The sequence below is a fragment of the Arachis ipaensis genome, chromosome B10 (assembly GCF_059453495.1).
Source record: "Arachis ipaensis isolate K30076 ecotype BB chromosome B10, ASM5945349v1, whole genome shotgun sequence".
Lineage (NCBI taxonomy): Eukaryota > Viridiplantae > Streptophyta > Magnoliopsida > Fabales > Fabaceae > Arachis > Arachis ipaensis.
The window spans coordinates 117710784-117718373 of NC_142435.1; the positions used below are offsets into that span (position 1 = coordinate 117710784).

Consider the following 7590-nt stretch of genomic DNA (forward strand, 5'->3'; position numbering starts at 1 on the left):
TTGCTCTTTAGAATGAGGCAATCTAAGCCACCAACATGCTTACTTTTATTTAGCCTTTAGAAGTATTATAGAAATAGATTTTGGGGATACATTAGTGCTGACTTTGTCTTCTTCCAATCTCTCTTATACTATAATTTATTCAAGCAAAAAAAACAAAAACAAAAAATAAGGAGCATGACTTTAGTGAGGAATTCACTATGGCTTGGGGGTAATATTTCCGTACATACTTTTTATGTTGTTGAAAATATCTAATTTTCAATTATTCCAAAAATAAAATAGTTTATCTCAACTTGTTAGTATCTTTTTAATATGTTCAACCTTGTTTTTCACACATAGATATAGCCGAATTAGTATTTAACACACTCCTCACTACTTAGATTCTAAGAGCTAACCAGAATATGATTTGAAAATTCTTCTTGTCTTGGAAAATTATTAAGAAACTTGAGTTATTTATGAAAGAGAAAAAAAGTGTTGGAGTAGTTTTTTTTTTAACTTATCAGGGTGGTTCAAGCATAAATATGTGCATGATATATAAGGAATTCATTAAAAATATTTGTTCTTATCATTTTTGGCAATTTATATACAAACTGAAGTTTCATTTTGAATTGTGTATTGGTGTTCAGGAAGTAATGGGTCAGAAATTTTCTCATGAAAGGGTTAATAGTGAGCATATATTATATGATCAGTATGAGCAGGAGGAAGAAAAACATGAGAAAGTTGACGTGGATTATATGGATAAGGACAACACAAATGTAGAACCAATGTTCGATTATCACGGCTTCGATGAAGGGTATAACATTGACTCACTCGAAGACATTGGGATCATTGAATTTTGGAACATCAGGGACGAAGATGTATGTCATTTTTACTTTTTTTTATGTCGAAATTACATTTGAATTCTACAATAGATATGCAAGGATAAGAGGCTCAGTGCTTGGAAGAACAGGACTAGGAAGAGTCGTGCGGGCGTACTTAAGTTGAAGAATTTTGTATGTCATCGTGAAGGATTTAGACTGCAAAATAATTATGGCATTGGAAACTTTAAGAAAAAACCTACACCTGAGACAAGGTGTGGCTGCAGTGCAATGATGGAGATTCGTCTAGATGTACCTAGTGGTCATTGGTTTATTTCTTATTTTTCTTATGAACACAATCATCCACTTCTAGATCCTTGATTGACTGGATTGCTTCATGGGCATAAATTCATGTCCGAGGCTGATATTGGACACATGATTAACATGAAAAAGGGTGGGATTAGTGTTGGACAGATATATCGGGCATTAGCAAATCAGGCAGGTGGCTACGAGTATCTCTCTTTCACGCAAAGGGACATGTACAATAAAATAGCAAAGCAGAGGTGCCAGTTACCCGGTGATGCATATGCAGCTTTGAAGTATCTAGAAGATCAAGCAACAAATGACCCTTCTCTCTATTTTAATCATCACATGGATGCCGATGGTACTTTACGCAATTTATTCTGGTGCGATGGTCTCAGTAGGATAGATTACTCATTATTTGGTGATGTGCTGGCTTTTGATGCTACCGATAAGAGGAATAAATATATGTGTCCATTGGTGGTATTTTCTGGTGTCAATCATCACAATAAAACAATTATTTTTGCTGTTGCTTTAATTTGCGATGAGGAAAAAGACACATATAGGTGGTTGCTACAACAACTGAAGGTGGCAATGAATGGGAAAGCACCTGTTTCGGTTATCATGGATGGTGATCTATCAATGAAGTTCGCCATTGAGAAAGAGTTTCCTAATGCACATCATAGATTATGTGCATGGCATCTAATTCGCAATACAACAAGTAACATTGGCAAGCCCCAGTTTACCTTCATGTTTAAAAAGTGTATGCTAGGCGACTATGAAATTGATGTATTTCGTCAAAATTGGTTTGAAATGGTTGAGGGATTTGGTGTCAAAAACAAGAATTGGGTCCTAGATATGTATAAAAAGAGATATTCATAGGCAACTACACATATAAGAGGGAAGTTTTTTGCTGGTTTTTGGACTACTTCTTGGTGTGAGGGATTAAACTCAATCATTGCAAAGTATGTCAATTCAAGGTACAATCTGGTTAAGTTCATTCAACACTTTAATCGATGTGTCAACCATATTCGGTAGAAAGAGGTCCAGGCTAACTTCGCATCTGGGAATGAGAGACCCAGTATGCAAACGTATTTTCAACAGTTAGAGAGGAGTGATACCAATGTTTATACCCTATCAATATTTTATATGTTCCAACCAATCCTTGTACGAGCTACATCAATGAAGGTAATAAATACGAGGCAAATTGGCTCTTTTGTGATTTACTCTGTCGGTTTGGACCGAACGTCAAATGAGATATGGCATGTATTCTTTTGTGACATTGAGATGGAATTCAATTGTTCATGTATGAGAATGGAATCATTTGGCATTCCTTGTGAACACATAGTTTGCGTCTTGGTGCATGAAGATATAGATGAGTTGCCAAGGTCATTAGTCTTGCCTCGGTGGACCAAGACAGCCAAAGTAGGTTTGCAATATGTGATTAGATTTCAATGGGATTCTTTGATACTAAGTCAATACGGTTGTTTGATGGATTGGTTTAGACAACTAGATAACTTTGCTTGCCAAGATAACAAGAGATTTATCTTTACATAGGAAATGGCTATGAATTTGTTGAAACAATTTAAGGAGGAAGATGCTGCACAAAAAGAGTTGGTTAATGATGTAGATAGTGTAAGAGATGATGTACAAGTGAATGCTTCTGGAGCTGGGCTTGCAACCAATGACCTGGGACATAGCATGCCAAGGGACCCAAGAAAATGTAGGACAAAAGAGGGGTGTTGTACAGTCCAATAAAAGAAAACATCGATGTGGACAGTGTGGCATGGAGGGCCACAATCGAACAACTTGTCATGTCCCTCAAGGCATTTCACATATAGAAGGCCAAGGAATTGACACATTTGATAATGACTTGGATGATCACATGAACATTGAAGATGATTCACTAGTAAGTATTTTTACTAATGAGTTATGACAAAATTTTAATTGCTACTTATAAGCTAGTACTAATGATATTATATTACTTATATTGTAGGTATATGATGAGAATGCTTCGTACAGTAGCAATGAAGTGCTGTAATATGGTATAGTTAATGGTTTAAGGTTGTGGAATCCTTTATTTCTGGTTTAAGATGCTAGTTAGGAATATTTTATGTAGATTTATTTACAAAGGCCATGTGAAATGCGAGATTTAACTTGAGCATTAGACCATACATTAGGTTCCAAAAATTGACTCCCATAGAATTTATTGTAAACATTTTCTCCCTTCCCCCTTTTCTTTTTAAATCCAGTTGTAATTTCAATTAAAATTATTCAATATGATATGGTTAATTTTGATCTTACCTGTAATTGTGTGACAGTTCTGATCTACAATTAGCAATAGCCTTGCAATAACATGAGTTTAAGCAGCAGGCTCCACGACATAATACTCAACAATCATCAATCACTGGTGGCTCCAGAATGATCACAGGTCCATAGGTAAATATTATTTTGCAATTATTGCTGCAATTAATTTATGGTATTATTGTCAACCGATCATTATCTGAAGTGATTTGGATATATACATCCCTGGTATCTGTTGCCTTCGTATCTCATATGTGCAATTGGGTTGATTGATCATTTTGAATTTCAATGGAGATCTTAAATCAATGACAAATGTTCGGATGGTTAATAAGAACATGCATTGGTTTGATGACCAGTTCTATATAATTGAAATTTAAAAATGGAAGCTTTTGCAAACTTTCTACTAAATGTTATTTACATGTGGCAAGAAATACGGGGAGGCATTTATCGTCTTCTGGATCTACAACACCCAAAGTAGATGGAAAAACCAAAGATAAATGTGCAGTGACGTGAATTACATAAGCAGGAGTTAATTTTTGAAGATTTCACTTTGAAATGCGTGCCCTTGATTCTATTTATCTCATTACAACAACTTTATGCCTGGTGTCGTGTATGTGATATTAGGTTATGTTTCTAATGTAAATATTGGTAGCATATAGTCTTTACGACCACAAAGGTAGGTCTTATCTTGTGTATCTTGGAATCCCAACCTTTAACCTCCCTCCACGCTCTATATTAGTTTTTCTACTCTAACCATCCCAACCAAAGTTGCAGTCCCCATTTTATGCTGATTGATTTTGCAGCGCAGCTCAGAGACTGAGTAGGGAGTAAAAGCCTAGCCCAGCTAATTCTCTTTTTGCCTTTTTAACTTTTAACCTTGCTCTCTCCCTCCTTCGCTAATAATTCATGTAAAGCTATAGAATTTGATATAGATTTTGTTGTCGGCTTGATGGTTAGATATTCATCTTGGATGCGGTGGACTTTGGTATAAAATGTCCAAAAGAACAAAAGATTGATAAAAAAATTCTGTTAAGTGATTTTTTATGCACCTTTTTGTGGGATGAATCTTTTTTAGCACCCTTTATGTGCTTTTGATGAAAACTCAGAGCTTAATAGTAATTAAACAACAGTTTGTGATAGGACTAGGTTTTCTGGTGGAATAGCAAGTGCCAATAGACTTAGCATGCAATACGATTATTTGAAGGTGTCAAATGTGTCAATACGAATAAGTTGGTGTAAATGGACCTGGATTCCCAATGAGTCTTCTGACGAGGAAGTAGCTGGGCTGGAATGGCCGAATGGGGAATAATTTGCCCACCCAAACCAAAAATCGAATAATTAGCATGATTAGTGAATGGATCATTATTATCTAAATTTCAAGTAATTTTGTTTTTATAGTTGTGAAATATATGTTATATAGTTTTTTTTAACTTTAGTAAAGATGAGCTCATCATAAAAAAATTGAAAAAAATGAGGTAAATAACACTGATGATTTTAAGTTTTATTTAGAATTATAAGTAAGTTCTTAATAGGATAATGAAAAAGTGATATGCAATGAGAGAAATAAAAAATACATAATTAAAAAATTTGTCTATTTTAGTAAGTCTAACAAGAAGACATGAATAATTCTTTCTAATTTTAGTAAAGATGCTATGGGTGTATCATAAGCTACCATAATTGAAACCTCTCGTTAATATCTACCCCTATCTTATTCCAATCAATACATTCTACTCCTTTTCTTATGTAGCTATAATTTATTTTACTAAATAACACATGTATTAGTGTAATTAAAGAGCAAAATTGTCTATGTTAAAAGTTACCTTTGGGGGGACCACAGGAGTGAATTCCTATTGCACATCCATCCATTGTATAACCCATACAGCTGAATCATTGCTGTGTGAAAACGTATCATGTAATACAATATAAGGCCGTCGAAAGCAATATATATATATATTAAATTAAATAACCAACAATTTGAATAATTACCTATTTGTGCACCTAGGAATACCTATTGCCCTACGGACTTCCCAACCCTCAAAATTCACTATTTCTTGTATACCACATTCTGCATACTTCTCTGAAAATATTATTTCAGAAAGAGACACTCCCTATAATAAGAATATTGTGCTTTGTTATTCGAAGTAATGTTATTATTTGCTTTGTTTCTATAGTAGGTGAACTTACTATATTTCTAATATGATGCTTACGTGGTTCATCATCTTCAACCTTATAGTGAGAGTCTAAATAATAAAATATTTTGTCAGGAATACTCATTACCATTAGATACCAGTGATCATGCTCTTTGATTGAGACATATATCTGTATAACAAATAGGATGTAATATGTTTAAGTACAAGTTTGAGTACTTTTTATTATAATAAAAATATTCCAATAATTAATGAGAACTTACAAATTGAAGGTCACGGGTTGGTGGCATATAATGTGCATATTTTTTTAATAGGTCATGATCATCTATATATAACAACACGTCATCCTAAGTATGTTTGAGCACAATGGTTATTTATTTTACTTAGTTAAAATGAGCCAATCAAGATTTTGACTCACCGTAAATGATGGTGGAAGGGACCAAGCATTCTTTAATTTGGTCATGTTAATATTTGATGTTATCTTCAATGCCATCAGCTTTATTACCAGTTCAGACACTTGCTTTTCAGGTACGAGATAGAACAGATATTCTCTAGTTATAGTTGTGTCGTGAATATGAACCAAATCCTCTCTAACACAAAGCTATCATGTTAGACACAGAGATAACTAACATAAAAAATAAAAGATGACAAAAAATGCTTACGCTATATCATTATCAGTAGCAAAGATGTACATAGCCATATTGACCAAGTCCTCACTCAACCTCATATCTTGTGGTAGTTTAAATGAACAATTAAGATTCTCCACAAAACAAAGAGGTTATTCATAATATACATATTTGAATACTACACAAAAAATTATTTTTAACTATATGAAATACCTTTGGGATAGAAGTTGACTTGAAAGCCATTTTTTGTTATTTCGCAGAGCTCGTTAATCGTGCATTGTCTATGTTGAAAGTTAAAGGCCCTTTGTATATTCTAGTTTCCGCCATCTTGCTTGATAGTTGAATTTTGTACTCAAGTTTTGGCATTTTAGCTGGTCGTGTAAACGCCATGTTTTGGATAGATGGTGGATTATTGACTATTGCCAATTTGTCCTTTTGTCTTTCAAACTTACTCGGATGTTCTTGCACAGTTTATGGATTTTTCTATTTGTTTGAAAATCCAGTCTTGACTTTGGCTTCGACTCTCCTTCTCCATTGACGCATGTTTGCATCCCTTTGTAGAACGATAATGGTAGATTGTGCACAATTTCAACGTCCTTATTTATGTCGGATAAATTTGTAAACACATAATTTTTGGACTTAACTTGCAACGGACAAGAGTTCTTCTTTGTTATATCACCATAGGATTTATTTTTCATCTCATATAGGTCCGTATGATCAAATTTCTCATGATGCTTCTCATAAATTTTACATTGAATGGAGGTTAGCTTATCAAGTGACTTTTTCGCCATTCACATTGCTTTCTCCATCTTATCAACTCTCTTGGATAAAGACTACATTATAAAAAGAAAATTAGCATTGGTATATATAAATAACATTGTAATTTACCATGAGTTGGATATATTACCTTTATTGCATGTAGTATTTGTTTCAACGGAGAATTTTTAATAATTTCCATCAAAGAAGATCCAATGTGATCGTCTACTACTTTTTCTTCTACTGCTCTATTAGATTGTAATTTTAGTTTTAATAAAGATAGTTAATAGTGTTCTATGCTTGAGTGTTTATATATAAGAATAAGATTATGTTTCACAACTAATTCTTATTTAATAATTTAAATATGATAACCGATGATTATGATTTAAATTTAAATTAAAAATCAAAATTTATCCAAAATTAATTATTTTCCGCGACCAAAATTTGGTATCCTTTTCTTTTATATTAAAATAATAATAAATATAAGGTTATATTTTAAATATTAGTTTTTTAAAAAAGATAAAATTAGATTATTTTATATAATCTTATTATTCTTAACTTTTTTTATCTTACTCTAATTAGATAACTTTTAAAAAAAAGATAAAAATAACATATTTTTAAAATTTTTATTATTTTTATCTTATCTTATCTTTTATAACCGAA

General features: G+C 32.8%; 1 pseudogene; it reads left to right on the forward strand.

Moving 5' to 3' along the window:
* The first annotated feature begins 629 nt into the window (after positions 1-629).
* LOC148581440 (protein FAR1-RELATED SEQUENCE 5-like) lies at positions 630-2983 on the forward strand (annotated as a pseudogene).
* Positions 2984-7590: the final 4607 nt, after the last annotated feature.